The 20,254-nt window shown below is 47.8% G+C and overlaps 1 pseudogene; it reads right to left on the bottom strand.

Annotated features, from left to right (window-relative positions):
- Positions 1 to 18,628: 18,628 nt before the first annotated feature.
- LOC120841974 lies at positions 18,629 to 19,942 on the bottom strand (annotated as a pseudogene).
- Positions 19,943 to 20,254: the final 312 nt, after the last annotated feature.

Genomic DNA, 20,254 nt, shown 5'->3' with positions numbered 1-20,254 from the left:
CCTCAAAACACCGCTTCCAGAAACGAAGCTCATCTGGACTCCTGGCCACGAATCTGAAGATGGAAATCGGCAAGCCCATGCCGTAGCCCGAGCCTGTACACACCGGGTGCCACAAACAGAGGACCACGACACAATTCTCAAATTTATTCCCGTACCTAACATATACCCTGAAATCCTCATTCATCAACGAGGCGAGAGATTTAGATACCCCCCTCCACATCGGAGCCTAACGCGGGAAGAGGCCGTGATCTGGCGCCAACTCCAATCCCACACCTACAGACACCTCGCCCTCCTCCACAAGTTTTATCCCACCATGTACCCTGCTAGCTGCCCACATTGCTCAGGATACCCATCCTTATACCACGTCACGTGGGCCTGCAAATCTCACCCATCCCTTCCCCCCATCTCCTCAACTTCCCCGGAGACTTGGGAAGCTGCGTTGCTCAGCTCGCACCCGGACGACCAGCGTACACTCTCAACAAAAGGGTTGTCGTAGGGTACTACACTTGGGGTAGTCAGAAGCCGTCCCAGATATCGCTACCCCCCCTTCGTTATACTAACAACGCCATGGGCAGTCACACGGCACGCAATCAGCAGGATAGCTAGGTTCGACATTGTACATGTACCTTTTTTTAGTACACGGAAGTGACGTCATCACGTCTGATTGGTTGGAAACAAAACTGACGTAATTTCCCTAGAAAAATGTGGGCGGAGTCGGCAAAACTGGGCGGAGTCGGCTACCGGACGTGACAACAAAATGACGTTTCGTTTTGTACCGAGTACGTTTCAAAAGGTACTTGCTCGGAACTAGGTGTCATTGGCAACATGTTTTCGGCGGCGAGGTGTCGCCGTCTCGTCACTTCGACTTTTTCTTTAATATAGCTTTTTTTTTCGCCAGAAAGGCTGTATCGGGAACACCGCGATGCATTCGAGCTCCCGGAGGAGATCTTTCGGAAGCAATACCGCCTGCCCAAGATCGTGGTGCGGTGGTTGTGCGACGAACTTCGCGAGGAACCGGAGGTGAGGAGAGTGCGTACCACGTCATGACTGTGGAGCATCAAGTGTTGTGTGCACTGCGCTTCTACGGCACGGGGAGCTTCCAAGGCATGGTGGCGAGCGACGAACACGTAGCGCGGGACCAAAAGACAGTCAGCGTTGCGGTCCGCGCCGTGTCCGCCGCTATCGTGCGTCGTCTCGGGGTCCAGCGTGGCTGGATCCACTTCCCCGAGACGCCGAGCGAGAGGTTCGACGCGGAGAAGGGCTTCAGGCTGCTCGGCAGGATACCCGGCGTCATCGGTTGCGTGGACGGGACCATGGTCTCCATCGTCGGCCCGTCCAAGAACGACCCCACCGCCACGAAGGCGGCGTACTGGTGCCGCAAGTACTTCTACGCCCTCAACGTGATGGTGGTAAGTACACTCATGTTACGTTGTCAAAACGCGCCCCAAATCTGTAGAAAAAAAAAACGTATTGCTGATACGGTTTAAGTATGCCGTTTTATGACTTCGGGCTGTGGGGTCTCACGACTGCGCGAGCGTGTGCTCTACGTAGCATGTGAGCCGGCCGTGATACTCTTCTCCCAAAAATAATACTTCTCTGTTAAAACGTGCACGCTTCCGTAAAAAAAAAAAAAAACACATTATTTTTGTTTCAAGGTAGTTAGTTGTACCTTGCATCCAGGAAGGTTTGTTGAAATGCATGTGTCAGTCAAAATAACTTAAAAGGTTCTGAAATTGCGACTGCTTTGTGAACCATAAGTACAATCTACTACTTGTGGATTCAGGTAATTATATGTCAATATCTCTCTCACTTTCAGATGTGTGACGCCGACTGCCGGATAATGTGCATCGACCCACGGTATCCCGGGTCGGTGCACGACTCCTTCGTGTGGCAATTTTCCTGGCTCCGAAACCATCTCGATCAAGGGCAGGTGCCACGCGACGGCCGGTTCCTGCTTGGTGAGCATACTAAATTCATTCCTTACGCACACGGTGGCTCCCACTGCTTAAAAGCCACAGTACCACACGTACTGTGCTTGTTGTGAGGCACACAGACACAGTTGCTGGAACGCCTTGAAGTGAGACAACACCCAACGTTTGGCCATTAATCTCTGTTTATGTCCACATAACTCTCACACTCTGCAGGCTACGAAAGCCACACTACACCAATCTCACGACAGTGATAGACTATGCAAGGCATGCGACCGCAGTGCGAGTCGCTGTCCGGTTCGGCCCGCTCACTGTTACTGTCTGCCTGTACCCTCTTGCTGGTTGGTTTTTGCATGAAGTTGGAGCTCTTTGACTGATACCTGGGGGCTCGCCTGGTCGCTTTGACGGTCGTCAGTTTGTACGGAATGGCATCAATTCCTCCTTGGCCACTTGGGGCTCGCCAAATCTGTCCTCGGGTTGTCTCTGTCTCACACACTGGATTCTTTTCCCTGACCCTTCTTCTTCGGTCTGCTTATATAGACGCTTTACACACGCGCCAGATTGAGCCGCCATAGCCGCCCTTCTTTTGTCTTACCGAGATACCGAGCCACTGAAGCGGGCGTTGACGGGTCTTCACAAGGGCCTATGCTGGGTACAAGAACACAGTAGCATCTAAAATGGCAACAACCTGTCCTGCTGTGGTAATGATGAAGTGAAGCGAACGGAATAAGAGGGAACAAAAACTGACGGGCAGTTATGGCGGCGCACATGCACAGCTGCTGTAAAGCGTCTATAGCTCCTCCTATTAGACCCTCCGTGTCCCAACAGGACCTGTCTCCTTTCCAATCTAACCACCCCCTCTCTTTTCCCCATCTCCAACTCCACCGAGGATTAGGAAAGAGGTTCGTCGAACTGGCGCCTTATCCCCTTGCTTTCCAAAGACAAGGCCAGCGTGTTCTGCTCTGCCCGTGCCTAAGGTCACGGCCACACTCCCAAAAGCAACAGAGCTTTTATCTGTCGGATGCAAGGGCCTAATAATGCACTTGCATACAACACAGCACCCCTAAGGAATCGTGCACACATCCCATACAACCCACCAGGAACCCACCAGGAAAACACATAGTTACATGAAATAACAGGGAGTTTGCAGGCAAGCTGGTGCTAATTAATCATAATGTAAACTGATACTGTAGTGCAGAAATATTAACACACTTTTAAGTCCCACTTAAGATACATTAGAATTGACATAGTTGCACACAGCTGTTTTCTTGCCTTTTATTTTAAAAAGTAAAGATTGTAATATGTTCCATCCTCTACATGTGCAGGTGACAGCGGCTACCCCTTGGAGCCTTGGCTCATCACCCCTGTCCCCGGGAACCACGCGACCTCCACCGCTTGCGGCCGGTTTAATAAGGCGCATTCCTCGATCAGGTCTGTTGTGGAGCGCTGCATCGGGCTGTTGAAAAACAGACTCCGGTGTCTGCAAAGGCACCGGGCTCTGTATTACCACCCTTCAACAGCCACCGCCATTATTTCGGCATGTGCAGTGCTCCACAACATCTGCCTTGCATCGAGCGAGCCAGAACCGGAGTCAGACTCTGACCCTGAAGAGTCAGAGTTGGAGTCTGAGCCGAGCTCGGACGGTTCTGAGCCGAGCTCGGAGAGGTCAGCGTCGGCTCCCGAGAGGCTGGCTCCTGCCGACCCTCCGGTCGGCCTTCCGGTCGGCCTCTCGGACAGGGGGAAGGCTCTGAGGCAGCGCCTTGTCGCCCGGTTCGGAACCCGCCGCAGACGTGCCCGTGCGGAGCGCCACACGCAAGGGGTCCGCCGCCACGACGGTAGTTCCGACCACCAGGGACACCGTCGGGAAGCCCCTCAGCGCCCTCGCTGCGGTGGTGCCCAGCACGGACGCCGCCAGCGACAGGGAACCTCTCGCCACCACGACTGAGGTCCTGACCACCAAGGACCCCGTCACATCCTTGCCCTGAGTGAAGCCCTCCCCGTGGAAGCCGTAAAGTGCACACTTCGCTTCCTGCTCCACAGTCATGGCCGTCCACAAGCTACATACTCTCTTCAGCTCTTACACCTTGTGAAGTTCGTCGCACAGCCAGCGTGCTGCCTCCGGATACGTGTCGAGTGCATCGCGGTGAAATCGATACAGCCTTTTTTTTTAATTTTTATGAGCAGAAGGCACGAGACGTAGTCTACAGTGACAGAAAAGGTTCGGAGGTTTAGTTGCCAGACCAACAGGTCATCTGGATTGCCCCTGCAAAGAACTCAGAAGTAATTTAGACTACCTCTAGAAAGAAATGCTTGCTTTTGCAGAGATTGCTTTCTTAGTTGCTGATTGAACCAGGGATATTGTTGTCATGGACATTGTTTCATTTTACAAATGCTTCAAAGCGTCTTGCCGTCTGCTCCATTTTATTATCTATTTTATGGTACTTCATCAAAGTTAGGTGATTGTGTTATCTCAAGACAGTGCACATGTAGTTTGTTTTGAAAATTGCTTTATTTCTTAAACAAAAACCTGTGACTTCATGAATAAAAGTGGGATAACATGGAATGTAATATTTCATTCTTGGAAGTAAAACTGAGCATCGACTGGAACCATGTAAGCAATTGGGCAATCTTAAGTATATATCACAGATATCTTGTTGAACACTCTGGTCTTATTTGAGCACAATAGTTAAATTTCGAAAGGAAAAAAACATATATATTCTCTGACTAGCATACCACTATATAAACACTGGACCACTTTGAAAGAATTATCACAGATGTTGCGCCAAACATTCTTATTTGAGTACAGCAATAGCAAGTTCTCGAAAGATAAAAAAATTGTTTCTGACTAAAGCAGCCGTCACTCGCGCGCTCCCCGTTGGTTCCGCCGACCCTTCCGCTTCCCCCGGCACACCCGGCTCCTCGTGGTTCGACATTTTGGTTTGAAGAAGGCGCGTAGCGCACATCCCGCATAATATTGGAACAACTTTCTCTCCAATTAATTCTTAAATGTATTGCAAAAGGATACAAAAAAGCGGTTTGTTTTAACAACGCCCAAAAGGTTTTGATTGTTTTTCAATACTTTTACCTGTACTAGAACAGATACGACGGCCAGCGACGCACAGGATTGGTTGCCGTTCCTTCGCTAAACGCAGGAACTGCTCCCCGCGTCGTAGTAAATCCTACCCCGTATCCCGCGCGTAGGGACGCCTCAAGGAATGCGTAGCTACTTCCGCTCGTCGGTGGTGGGCTCCGGACGTCGCTGAAACGGGTGACGGGTGTCAAGTTTGCGATGACGTAGCGGCGTCAAAGTGGGCAGAGCCGCCACGTGAGTGTTGCTAGGATACGCTCCTCCTTTGCATTACGTCACTTCCATGTACCTTTTCTCAAATGTCCAACCTAGCGATCCAGGTAATCACAGTGAGCACCCCCAAAAGCAACATGGCGGCTGGCAAGCGACAGTGGAGCAATACGAGTAAGGCCTAGCAAGCTGGACTGCTTTTTGCTAAAATACGATTCTCAAGTGCGTACGCCCGTTCGCTGCCTTCCGTGCGCACAAAGCACTCCGAAACGCGCCTCGAAACACCGGCACCGCACCTAATACGAGTAGGGGCGACGATGTGAGGGCGGGGGGGGCCGCATTCGAGGGGGTTTGTCCGCGATTGCTTTCGCGAGGCAGGCTGCATTTACTTCGCGGCCAGAAAACATTCAAAAAAGAAAACAAAATAGCGACAAATAGAATGATATGTCTTTATTGAACAGAGCATCTGCTTGCTGTGCTTGTCGCAAGTGATCCGGCGTTTTCGGTTGACAGCGGCGAGGCGAAGCATCACCGATTTAAGCGGCGTCGGTTCCGATCGTTCAACGCTCCTGGATCGCTAGGTTGGACATTTGAGAAAAGGTACATGGAAGTGACGTAATGCAAAGGAGGAGCGTATCCTAGCAACACTCACGTGGCGGCTCTGCCCACTTTGACGCCTCCACGTCATCGCAAACTTGACACCTGTCACCCGTTTGAGCGACGTCCGGAGCCAACCACCGACGAGCGGAAGTAGCTACGCATTCCCTGAGGCGTCCCTACGCGCTAGATACGGGGTAGGATTTACTACGACGCGGGGAGCAGTTCCTGCGTTTAGCGAAGGAACGGCAACCAATCCTGTGCGTCGCTGGCCGTCGCATCTGTTCTAGTACAGGTAAAAGTATTGAAAAACAATCAAAACCTTTTGGGCGTTGTTAAAACAACCCGCTTTTTTGTACCCTTTTGCAATACATTTAAGAATTAATTGGAGAGAAAGTTGTTCCAATATTATGCGGGATGTGCGCTACGCGCCTTCTTCAAACCAAAATGTCGAACCACGAGGAGCCGGGTGTGCCGGGGGCAGCGGAGGGGTCGGCGGAACCAACGGGGAGCGCGCGAGTGACGGCTGCTTTAGTCAGAAACAATTTTTTTATCTTTCGAGAACTTGCTATTGCTGTGCTCAAATAAGAATGTTTGGCGCAACATCTGTGATAATTCTTTTAAAGTGGTCCAGTGTTTATATGGTGGTATGCTAGTCAGAGAATATATATATTTTTTTTTCCTTTCGAAATTTAACTATTGTGCTCAAATAAGACCAGAGTGTTCAACAAGATATCTGTGATATATACTTAAGATTGCCCAATTGCTTACATGGTTCCAGTCGATGCTCAGTTTTACTTCCAAGAATGAAATATTACATTCCATGTTATCACACTTTTATTCATGAAGTCACAGGTTTTTCTTTAAGAAATAAAGCAATTTTCAAAACAAACTACATGTGCACTGTCTTGAGATAACACAATCAGCTAACTTTGATGAAGTACCATAAAAGAGATAACAAAATGGAGCAGAAGGCAAGACGCTTTGAAGCATTTGTAAAATGAAACAATGTCCATGACAACAATATCCCTGGTTCAATCAGCAACTAAGAAAGCAATCTCTGCAAAAGCAAGCATTTCTTTCTCGAGGTAGTCTAAATTACTTCTGAGTTCTTTGCAGGGGCAATCCAGATGACCTGTTGGTCTGGAAACTAAACCTCCGAACCTTTCTTGTCACTGTCGACTGCGTCTCGTGCCTTCTGCTCATAAAAATAAAAAAAAGGCTGTATCGATTTCACCGCGATGCACTCGACACGTATCCGGAGGCAGCACGCTGGCTGTGCGACGAACTTCACAAGGTGTAGGAGCTGAAGAGAGTATGTAGCTTGTGGACGGCCATGACTGTGGAGCAGGAAGCGAAGTGTGCACTTTACGGCTTCCACGGGGAGGGCTTCACTGAGGGCAAGGATGTGACGGGGTCCTTGGTGGTCAGGACCTCAGTCGTGGTGGCGAGAGGTTCCCTGTCGCTGGCGGCGTCCGTGCTGGGCACCACCGCAGCGAGGGCGCTGAGGGGCTTCCCGACGGTGTCCCTGGTGGTCGGGACTACCGTCGTGGCGGCGGACCCCTTGCGTGTGGCGCTCCGCACGGGCACGTCTGCGGCGGGTCCCGTACCGGGCGACAAGACGCTGCCTCAGAGCCTTCCCCCTGTCCGAGAGGCCGACCGGAAGGCCGACCGGAGGGCCGGCAGGAGCCAGCCTCTCGGGAGCCGACGCTGACCTCTCCGAGCTCGGCTCAGAACCGTCCAAACCCGGCTCAGACTCCAACTCTGACTCTTCAGGGTCGGAGTCTGACTCCGGGTCTGGCTCTCTCGATGCAAGGCAGATGTTGTGGAGCACTGCACATGCCGAAATAATGGCGGTGGCTGTTGAAGGGTGGTAATACAGAGCCCGGTGCCTTTGCAGACACCGGAATCTGTTTTTCAACAGCCCGATGCAGCGCTCCACAACAGACCTGATCGAGGAATGCGCCTTATTAAACCGGCCGCAAGCGGTGGAGGTCGCGTGGTTCCCGGGGACAGGGGTGATGAGCCAAGGCTCCAAGGGGTAGCCGCTGTCACCTGCACATGTAGAGGATGGAACATATTACATTGTTTACTTTTTAAAATAAAAGGCAAGAAAGCAGCTGTGTGCAACTATGTCAATTATAATGTAACCTAAGTGTGACTTAAAAGTGTTAATATTTCTGCACTACAGTATCAGTTTACATTATGATTAATTAGCACCAGCTTGCCTGCAAACTCCCTGTTATTTCATGTAACTATGTGTTTTCCTGGTGGGTTGTATGGGATGTGTGCACGATTCCTTAGGGGTGCTGTGTTGTATGCAAGTGCATTATTAGGCCCTTGCATCCGACAGATAAAAGCTCTGTTGCTTTTGGGAGTGTGGCCGTGACCTTAGGCACGGGCAGAGCAGAACACGCTGGCCTTGTCTTTGTCAAGCAAGGGGATAAGGCGCCAGTTCGACGAACCTCTTTCCTAATCCTCGGTGGAGTTGGAGATGGGGAAAAGAGAGGGGGTGGTTAGATTGGAAAGGAGTCAGGTCCTGTTGGGACACCGAAGGTCTAATAGGAGGAGCTATATAGGCAGACCGAAGAAGAAGGGTCAGGGAAAAGAATCTAGTGTGTGGGACAGAGACGACCCGAGGACAGATTTGGCGAGCCCCAAGTGGCCAAGGAGGAATTGATCCCATTCCGTACAAACCGACCGTCAAAGCGACCAGGCGAGCCCCCAGGGATCAGTGAAAGAGCTCCAACTTCATGCAAAAACCAACCAGCAAGAGGGTACAGGCAGACAGTAACAGTGAGTGGGCCGAACCGGACAGCGAATCGCACTGCGGTCGCATGCCTTGCATAGTCTATCACTGTCGTGAGATTGGTGTAGTGTGGCTTTCGTAGCCTGCAGAGTGTGAGAGTTATGTGGACATAAACAGAGATTAATGGCCAAACTTTGGGTGTTGTCTCACTTCAAGGAGTTCCAGCAACTGTGTCTGTGTGCCTCACAACAAGCACAGTACGTGTGGTACTGTGGCTTTCAAGCAGTGGGAGCCACCGTGTGCGTAAGGAATGGATTTAGTATGCTCACCAAGCAGAAGCCGGCCGTCGCGTGGCACCTGCCCTTGCTCGAGTTGGCTTCGGAGCCAGGAAAATTGCCACACGAAGGAGTCCTGCACCGACCCGGGATACCGTGGGTCGATGCACATTATCCGGCAGTCGGCGTCACACACCTGAAAGTGAGAGAGATATTGACATGTAATTACCGGAATCCACAAGTAGTAGATTGTACTTATGGTTCACAAAGCAGTCGCAATTTCAGAACCTTTTAAGTTATTTTGTCTGACACATGCATGTCAACACACCTTCCTGGATGCAAGGTACAACTAACTACCTTAAAACAAAAATAATGTTTTTTTTTTGTTTTGTTTTTTACGGAAGCTTGCACGTCGTCTTAACAGACAAGTATTATTTTTGGGAGAAGCGTCTCACGGCTCACATGCTACGTAGAGCACACGCTCGCGCAGTCGTGAGACCCCACAGCCCGCAGTCATAAAACGGCATACTTAAACCGTATCGGCAATACGTTTTTTTTTTTTTTTTTTTTCTAGAGATTTGGGGCGCGTTTTGACAACGTAACATGAGTGTACTTACCACCATCACGTTGAGGGCGTAGAAGTACTTGCGGCACCAGTACGCCGCCTTCGTTACGGTGGGGTCGTTCTTGGACGGGCCGACGATGTAGACCATGGTCCCGTCCACGCAACTGATGACGCCGGGTATCCTGCCGAACAGCCTGAAGCCCTTCTCCGCGTCGAACCTCTCGCTCGGCGTCACGGGGAAGTGGATCCAGCCACGCTGGACCCCGAGACGACGCACGATAGCGACGGACACGGCGCGGACCGCAACGCTGACTGTCTTTTGGTCCCGCGCTACGTGTTCGTCGCTCGCCACCATGCCTTGGAAGCTCCCCGTGCCGTAGAAGCGCAGTGCACACAACACTTGAAGCTCCACAGTCATGACCGTCCACGAGGTACGCACTCTCCCCACCTCCGGTTCCTCGCGAAGTTCGTCGCACAACCACCGCACCACGATCTTGGGCAGGCGGTATTGCTTCCAAAAGATCTCCTCCGGGAGCTCGAATGCATCGCGGTGTTCCCGATACAGCCTTTCTGGCGAAAAAAAAAGCTCTATTAAAGAAAAAGACGAATTGACGAGACGGCGACGCCTCGCCGCCGAACACATGCTGCCAATGACACCTAGTTCCGAGCAAGTACCTTTTGAAACGTACTCGGTACAAAACGAAACGTCATTTTGTTGTCACGTCCGGTAGCCGACTCCGCCCAGTTTTGCCGACTCCGCCCACATTTTTCTAGGGAAATTACGTCACTTTTGTTTCCAACCAATCAGACGTGATGACGTCACTTCCGTGTACTAAAAAAAGGTACATGTACAATGTCGAACCTAGCTATCCTGGATCGCTAGGTTGGACATTTGAGAAAAGGTACATGGAAGTGACGTAATGCAAAGGAGGAGCGTATCCTAGCAACACTCACGTGGCGGCTCTGCCCACTTTGACGCCGCTACGTCATCGCAAACTTGACACCCGTCACCCGTTTCAGCGACGTCCGGAGCCAACCACCGACGAGCGGAAGTAGCTACGCATTCCCTGAGGCGTCCCTACGCGCGGGATACGGGGTAGGATTTACTACGACGCGGGGAGCAGTTCCTGCGTTTAGCGATGGAACGGCAGCCAATCCTGTGCGTCGCTGGCCGTCGCATCTGTTCTAGTACAGGTAAAAGTATTGAAAAACAATCAAAACCTTTTGGGCGTTGTTAAAACAAACCTCTTTTTTGTACCCTTTTGCAATACATTTAAGAATTAATTGGAGAGAAAGTTGTTCCAATATGTGGGATGTGCGCTACGCGCCTTCTTCAAACCAAAATGGCGAACCACGAGGAGCCGGGTGTGCCGGGGGCAGCGGAGGGGTCGGCGGAACCAACGGGGAGCGCGCGAGTGACGGCTGCTTTAGTCAGAAACAATTTTTTTATCTTTCGAGTACTTGCTATTGCTCTGCTCAAATAAGAGTGTTTGGCGCAACATCTGTGATAATTCTTTCAAAGTGGTCCAGTGTTTATATGGTGGTATGCTAGTCAGAGAATATATATATTTTTTTTCCTTTCGAAATTTAACTATTGTGCTCAAATAAGACCAGAGTGTTCAAAAAGATATCTGTGATATATACTTAAGATTGCCCAATTGCTTACATGGTTCCAGTCGATGCTCAGTTTTACTTCCAAGAATGAAATATTACATTCCATGTTATCACACTTTTATTCATGAAGTCACAGGTTTTTCTTTAAGAAATAAAGCAATTTTCAAAACAAACTACATGTGCACTGTCTTGAGATAACACAATCACCTAACTTTGATGTAGTACCATAAAAGAGATAATAAAATGGAGCAGAAGGCAAGACGCTTTGAAGTATTTGTAAAATGAAACAATGCCCATGACAACAATATCCCTGGTTCAATCAGCAACTAAGAAAGCAATCTCTGCAAAAGCAAGCATTTCTTTCTAGAGGTAGTCTAAATTACTTCTGAGTTCTTTGCAGGGGCAATCCAGATGACCTGTTGGTCTGGCAATTAAACCTCCGAACCTTTTCTGTCACTGTCGACTGCGTCTCGTGCCTTCTGCTCATAAAAATAAAGAAAAGGCTGTATCGATTTCACCGCGATGCACTCGACACGTATCCGGAGGCAGCACGCTGGCTGTGCGACGAACTTCACAAGGTGTAGGAGCTGAAGAGAGTATGTAGCTTGTGGACGGCCATGACTGTGGAGCAGGAAGCGAAGTGTGAACTTTACGGCTTCCACGGGGAGCGCTTCACTGAGGGCAAGGATGTGACGGGGTCCTTGGTGGTCAGGACCTGAGTCGTGGTGGCGAGAGGTTCCCTGTCGCTGGCGGCGTCCGTGCTGGGCACCACCGCAGCGAGGGCGCTGAGGGGCTTCCCGACGGTGTCCCTGGTGGTCGGGACTACCGTCGTGGCGGCGGACCCCTTGCGTGTGGCGCTCCGCACGGGCACGTCTGCGGCGGGTTCCGAACCGGGCGACAAGGCGCTGCCTCAGAGCCTTCCCCCTGTCCGAGAGGCCGACCGGAAGGCCGACCGGAGGGCCGGAAGGAGCCAGCCTCTCGGGAGCCGACGCTGACCTCTCCGAGCTTGGCTCAGAACCGTCCGAGCTCGGCTCAGACTCCAACTCTGACACTTCAGGGTCGGAGTCTGACTCCGGTTCTGGCTCGCTCGATGCAAGGCAGATGTTGTGGAGCACTGCACATGCCGAAATAATGGCGGTGTCTGTTGAAGGGTGGTAATACAGAGCCCGGTGCCTTTACAGACACCGGAATCTGTTTTTCAACAGCCCGATGCAGCGCTCCACAACAGACCTGATCGAGGAATGCGCCTTATTAAACCGGCCGCAAGCGGTGGAGGTCGCGTGGTTCCCGGGGACAGGGGTGATGAGCCAAGGCTCCAAGGGGTAGCCGCTGTCACCTGCACATGTAGAGGATGGAACATATTACATTCTTTACTTTTTAAAATAAAAGGCAAGAAAACAGCTGTGTGCAACTATGTCAATTATAATGTAACTTAAGTGTGTTAATATTTCTGCACTACAGTATCAGTTTACATTATGATTAATTAGCACCAGCTTGCCTGCAAACTCCCTGTTATTTCATGTAACTATGTGCTTTCCTGGTGGGTTGTATGGGATGTGTGCACGATTCCTTAGGGGTGCTGTGTTGTATGCAAGTGCATTATTAGGCCCTTGCATCCGACAGATAAAAGCTCTGTTGCTTTTGGGAGTGTGGCCGTGATCTTAGGCACGGGCAGAGCAGAACACGCTGGCCTTGTCTTTGGCAAGCAAGGGGATAAGGCGCCAGTTCGACGAACCTCTTTCCTAATCCTCAGTGGAGTTGGAGATGGGGAAAAAAGAGGGGGTGGTTAGATTGGAAAGGAGTCAGGTCCTGTTGGGACACGGAGGGTCTAATAGGAGGAGCTATATAGGCATACCGAAGAAGAAGGGTCAAGGAAAAGAATCCAGTGTGTGGGACAGAGACGACCCGAGGACAGATTTGGCGAGCCCCATGTGGCCAAGGAGGAATTGATCCCATTCCGTACAAACTGACGACCGTCAAAGCGACCAGGCGAGCCCCCAGGGATCAGCGAAAGAGCTCCAACTTCATGCAAAAACCAAACAGCAAGAGGGTACAGGCAGACAGTAACAGTGAGTGGGCCGAACCGGACAGCGACTCGCACTGCGGTCGCATTCCTTGCATAGTCTATCACTGTCGTGAGATTGGTGTAGTGTGGCTTTCGTAGCCTGCAGAGTGTGAGAGTTATGTGGACATAAACAGAGATTAATGGCCAAACTTTGGGTGTTGTCTCACTTCAAGGAGTTCCAAGCAACTGTGTCTGTGTGCCTCACAACAAGCACAGCACGTGTGGTACTGCGACTTTCAAGCAGTGGGAGCCACCGTGTGCGTAAGGAATGAATTAATATGCTCACCAAGCAGGAACCGGCCGTCGCGTGGCACCTGCCCTTGGTCGAGTTGGTTTCGGAGCCAGTAAAATTGCCACACGAAGGAGTCGTGCACCGACCCGGGATACCGTGGGTCGATGCACATTATCCGGCAGTCGGCGTCACACACCTGAAAGTGAGAGAGATATTGACATGTAATTACCTGAATCCACAAGTAGTAGATTGTACTTATGGTTCACAAAGCAGTCGCAATTTCAGAACCTTTTTAGTTATTTTGTCTGACACATGCATGTCAACACACCTTCCTGGATGCAAGGTACAACTAACTACCTTGAAACAAAAATAATGTTTTTTTTTTTTTTTACGGAAGCTTGCACGTTTTAGCAGACAAATATTATTTTTGGGAGAAGAGTCTCACGGCTCACATGCTACGTAGAGCACACGCTCGCGCAGTCGTGAGACCCCACAGCCCGCAGTCATAAAACGGCATACTTAAACCGTATCGGCAATACGTTTTTTTTTTTTTTTTCTACAGATTTGGGGCGCGTTTTGACAACGTAACATGAGTGTACTTACCACCATCACGTTCAGGGCGTAGAAGTACTTGCGGCACCAGTACGCCGCCTTCGTGACGGTGGGGTAGTTCTTGGACGGGCCGACGATGGAGACCATGGTCCCGTCCACGCAACCGATGATGCCGGGTATCCTGCCGAGCAGCCTGAAGCCCTTCTCCGCGTCGAACCTCTCGCTCGGCGTCTCGGGGAAGTGGATCCAGCCACGCTGGACCCCGAGACGACGCACGATAGCGACGGACACGGCGCGGACCGCAACGCTGACTGTCTTTTGGTCCCGCGCTACGTGTTCGTCGCTCGCCACCATGCCTTGGAAGCTCCCCGTGCCGTAGAAGTGCAGTGCACACAACACTTGAAGCTCCACAGTCATGACCGTCCACGAGGTACGCACTCTCCTCACCTCCGGTTCCTCGCGAAGTTCGTCGCACAACCACCGCACCACGATCTTGGGCAGGCGGTATTGCTTCCAAAAGATCTCCTCCGGGAGCTCGAATGCATCGCGGTGTTCCCGATACAGCCTTTCTGGCGAAAAAAAAAGCTCTATTAAAGAAAAAGACGAATTGACGAGACGGCGACGCCTCGCCGCCGAACACATGCTGCCAATGACACCTAGTTCCGAGCAAGTACTTTTTGAAACGTACTCGGTACAAAACGAAACGTCATTTTGTTGTCACGTCCGGTAGCCGACTCCGCCCAGTTTTGCCGACTCCGCCCACATTTTTCTAGGGAAATTACGTCACTTTTGTTTCCAACCAATCAGACGTGATGACGTCACTTCCGTGTACTAAAAAAAGGTACATGTACAATGTCGAACCTAGGCTCACCTATTAGCATTCGTTATCCACTTTCAAGTCCCTGGTAATCCTCACCGCGTCTGTGCACGCACTTGGCGCTATTCACCGCACGGAACACCCATTCAACTGGCTATGGGACTGATCCCATTTGGACGAGAGGCCGAGAACCGAACCAGACCGAACCCTTTGTGGCTGCTACGTGCAGCCATGGAACGCCTCCATGTTTTTCACTCAAAGAAGTAGACACATAAACGCGCGACTCCTTGAGTTGCGCGGCGACACGCGCCACCTAACGGACAGCGCTCAATCTAAAGAAAAAAAGAAACCTTGCTCTGAGCGCCTCGCCAAACAATGCCGTATGTACATATCCCACGCCACACTTCACTCATACGCGACATACAGACATCACAGCATTTTATGCATCAACGCATTCAGAAACAGCACAAGACACAATATCACATATTGGCACTCTACATTCCTATACACACGTCTAGTCGACACCGCCAGCTTATATACTGCTGTATTTTATGTGACCGATTAGGATGGTGACCACTGTCATATTTTTGCATAAATACGAAAAGACTGTGCAAGATTTAGCCGTATATATTCTTTTCGTCTACTGCCCTTAGGAAAGCGCTCGTATCTCTAATGTAGTGCCATTGCAAAAGTGAATTGCAGGCTATAAATAAATTTGAATAATTGCTACACGTCACATTTTCATCAGTTTCGTTTTCTCGCTTGCCGACAGTTCAAGTATACAGAAGCCTCTTAAATTAATTGTATTAATTATCGAAACCAATTTCTGCAATCAGAACTTTCTGAACACACTGAAGCATTTTCTTTTCTCTTTCTACATATCCAGACTGACTTTAGCGGCGGTTGGGTACACGTTGAGTACACTGAGCACGCGCAGGTGATTTTAGCGAAGCCCGTCCGCCGGTCCTCCCCGAAGCGTTATTTCAGTTTTCTTCTTTTCGCTAAATATGCGTTCTATGCGCTCGTGCTCGCGCCAAGAGGACAGTGCAGAATTGCTGCTTTCGGGCCCGTGCCTTCACCTGCAACGAACGCGAAATACGTATGCTAAATTAACTAAACCCTGGTTGAGACAGTAGTGTTTGACTGCGTGCGTCTGACTGCGTTGCGGCAGCAAGAAGTCAGGACATCCCTGCTGCTTATATCGCGTGCCAAGATGATTCCTTGAATTGGATTCCACGCTTGATACGAAGCACAGACGTGCCGGTGAGTGGCTTTCGGTTCTTGACGCAACGCTGTCAAACGCTAGTGTCTGAACCGGCCTTGTTTGAAGCATTTTTTTTATCCAGTATAATAATAATAATAAATCTCTTTATTTCGTTTCGGAGACGAAAACAGGGGACATGGACAAAAAGCTGCAACTGCAGCTTGACGAAGGTCCGAGCCCCCTCTTACAGCAGGCGAAAAAAAAAAAATACATATAAATATAATTACACACATACGGCTAAGAAAAATAGATATAAATATAATTATACACATACGGGACTTTTCAATACAAAGAAAAAGAAAATCAAAAACATTTTCGTACCTCAGTCAGTGTCAGCTCATCGATATCAATTTCTTTGGTAAATAAGTAATTTAATAGAGTAGTTAACTGGTAATTTAATGTTTGATTAAAATACAACGTGCGTGATGGTGCAACAAACCATTTTTCTTTTGGTCTAAGTTGATATGGTGAAGTGAATGGGACAAGACTACATAGACGCATAAAAAAGCTATCTGTAATCAGCAATGATTTCTTATACGTGACTAAAAGCTTATATTCATAGATATTTTGAATTGGTTTAATTTTTAACGAAGAAAACAAATATTCCGTATGGTGATAATATGAACAATTAGCGATAGCGCGCACAGCTTTCTTTTGTAAAATAAACAGCTTGTTCATGTTTGCTTTTGTCGTATTGCCCCACACAAGGTGACAATAATTAAACTGCGAATATACCAATGAGTTATAAAGTAAAAGCTTTACAGATTGAGGTAACAACGACTTAAATTTTATGAGTAATCCAACTGTTTTTGATAATTTGGATAGAATAAAATCAACATGTGCGGTCCAGGACATAGTTTTAGTAAACCAGATACCCAAAGTTTTAATTTTATCTACAAATTCAATTTCTTCGTTGTTTAAAACCACGGGGCTTGAGATCACAACTGGAATATTGGAACTGCTGAATATGATGGCCTTGGTTTTTTGTGAATTTAGTTTTAGCAGATTGCTCGTCGTCCATCTATTGATTTTATCAAGCAAGTTGTTACATTTGGCTGCAAGTGTATTAATATCTCGCCCAGGAAAAAAAATACTAGTATCATCGGCATAGATAATAAACTCGATGTCAGGGTCGCGATTTACGTTAACAATGTCATTTATATAAATAGTAAAAAGTAATGGGCCTAATATACTACCTTGGGGAACGCCACTGGTTATATTTAGAATATGCGACTTAAAGTTAGATATAACTACAAATTGAGTTCTATGCTGCAAATATGATTTTAATAACTTTAACGTGTTACCTCGAATTCCAAAACATGTTAATTTTGCAAGAAGTATGTCATGATTTATTGTGTCGAAAGCTTTAGAAAAGTCTAGAAAAATTCCAATTGTTAATAAGCGATTGTCTAGTGCTTTTAATATCAATTCCTTCTGTTTTAATAAAGCAAATTCGGTAGAACGATTTTGACGGAAACCAAATTGAGACTCAGTTATTAAACTGTATTTTTCAAGATGCGAGGTAATTCTCACAGAAATTAGTTATTCAAGCGGTTTGGAAAACACTGGAAGTATAGAAATGGGTCTAAAATTATTAATATTGCCTAACTCTCCTCCTTTATGTAAAACGCTCACTTTGGCTAGCTGCATTTTGGCAGGGAACTCACCAGTCTCAAATGCGAGGTTGAAAATATGGGTTAAATATTGCGCTAGAATATCTAGAACAAATTTGGCTGGTTTTATTTGCATATTATAGGCATCAAGACTATTACTGTTTTTCAAACTCATGAATATATTTTGTACTTCAGTAATATCAGTGGGGAATAAAAATATAGAATTTGGTAAAGGTACGGGCATATATTCAATTGCGTTACTGCAAGGGGTGTGGAGACTGAAGAGGTCGAAGACTTTACAAAATGTTCATTAAACGCGTTTGTCATATCTGACTCTGAAACACGAGTATTGTTTATATTAAGTTCGAGCGGGGTGGCAGTTTGTGGTTTATAATTAACTACGCATCTTAGCTTGCGCCAGATTATATCGGCTCTCCGCATATCGTAAACACTAAACATATGAACATAATATTGCTTTTTTGCTTGTTTCAACATGGCTGTCAGCTGATTCCTGTACTTCTTAAACACTTCGAGTGCAACATTATCCCTAGATTTCAAAAACCTCCCGTATAAATTATTTTTTGTGCGAATCATAGTTAGAAGTTTAGGTGTAACCCAAGGTTTGCGAGAATGCTTCGATGGTTTTAAGATTTTGAATGGGAAATGCTTATTATATATGCCGATGTAAGTGTCCAAAAAAGTGTTATAGGCCTGGTTTACCGACTGAATTTCCAAAATGAAGCTCCAATTTGTGCGCTCAATTTCATACCTAAACGCGTTCAGCTGACGTTGTGAAATTGGCTGATACATGTTGAGCGTTGAGCTAGTGACAAGTTTGCTAGCACACTGTTTTTGCACAGTTATAAAAATTGGAAGGTGATCAGTGATATCTGATGAAATGACACCGGCAGAAAGTACGGAATGTTCACAGTTCGTAATAAATAAGTCGAGAAGGGAAACTGAGGTACTAGTCACTCTAGTAGGCTTTGTAATAACGTTTGAAAAACCACAATACTGAAATTGATTAGTAAAGGGTGATTTCAGGTTGTTCTGACTAAGGACATCGATGTTAAAATCACCAGCAATATAAGACTTGTAGTTATTATCAATAATAAACCCGCATAAACCTTCGAAAAACTCAAGGAAAGCCGCTGAACTTGCACCCGGAGGGCGATAGACAACTGAGAATAGTACATTGTTTACAATCACTGTCAAAGCTTCATACCATTCGGTTATTTTAGAAAATTGTTTTAATACTTCATAACCCATATGTTTTTTCAGCAACATGGCAACGCCACCACCTCTTCGATCGCATCTATCCATGCAAAGATGATTATAGTCCGGTAAAATATAATAGTCCGAACTACTCCTGTACCACGTTTCGGAAAACATGATAACAGTTAAATGTGGTCCGATTTCGCCAAACAATGTATTCAATTCATCGTGTTTATTTTTTATTGATCTCGCATTCATATGAAAGTACGTATCAGAAACGGTACGTTTATCGTCTAGAAACTCACACAATTCAAGTGGCGTGAAAACGTGCTGAGCCATGAATAAAAAACAAATAAAAGTAAATGCCGTTTCGAGACAGATAACCGTCTACGCTACACTGGAAAGGTCACTATCACAGGTTATCTGAAGAGCGTCACTGTTTTCATTTTTTCGCATGAAATTTTTTCCTTGAGAAACCCAGGCAAACTTTCATCTTTTTTCTTTTTTGCAACGAATCGTTTTGCTCAGTAAGATCTTATTTTCGAGACACAAATGCTCATGCACAAAGATAGGCTCAGTACCATGAAAACCAAGGTCAGCACTCGTGAGCCTATGTTTCTTTGCCTTTTGCACGACTTGGTCCCGAACGCTACGTCGTACAAATCTCACAACTACATTTTGCACGCCATTGGTTTTTGAAGGCACACGGTGAACAGTATCAATGTCAGACGGACATAGCTGAGCTCCGACACGGGTACCAAGTTCAACGACGAGCGCATCAAGAACCTCGTTTGCGTTTTGTGGAAATCCTTTGACTTCGAGGTTGTTAGCTCTACTGTACTGTTTTAGTTCCACCAGCTCTCTCTTTACAGAGGTAAGTTCTTCAGTAAGCTTCCTATTTTCGTCCTTAAGAGTTTGCTGTTCCACCCTTAGTTCTTTTACCTCCTTAAGAGTGGTGGCTAGATCTACCTTGAAATCTTCAAAACTTTTGTTCATAAAAGTCATTGACCGATTTATCTCCTCCATTTTTTTGCCCAAGTTCGTATTCATTACATTCATTTCCCGGCTTAAGCTTGTATTCATCTCATCCAGCTTTGCTGAAAATTCGAAGAAAAGCTTAGCGAGCTCCTTCACAGTTCCAGGCTGTTTTTCACCCATTACTCGGTGCTAACAACCAAACAACTAGCGATACAGCAAACCAACACAGCCAAAAATACAGCCGGGCGATCCAGACAACCACAAAAGAGAAGAAATGCAGCAACACTACCCACCTGCAAAAATACAGAAGGCAATGCGTCAACTGAGGCCGAAAACACGCGTGTCTGGATCGCCCGCTGCAATGGAAGGACCCACGGCGAGAGCTTCCTTTTGTAGGCTCTTGTTCCGGAAAGCTGATGTCACCGGAAACTGCAACGTAGTCTTAGCAGTCCCTCAGGAGCTAATCTCGAAGGGCGTTGATGATCGCTTGAA

Source organism: Ixodes scapularis, unplaced genomic scaffold (assembly GCF_016920785.2).
Source record: "Ixodes scapularis isolate PalLabHiFi unplaced genomic scaffold, ASM1692078v2 PGA_scaffold3__209_contigs__length_174095766, whole genome shotgun sequence".
Classification (NCBI taxonomy): domain Eukaryota; kingdom Metazoa; phylum Arthropoda; class Arachnida; order Ixodida; family Ixodidae; genus Ixodes; species Ixodes scapularis.
This window is presented reverse-complemented; position numbering and strand designations above follow the sequence as displayed.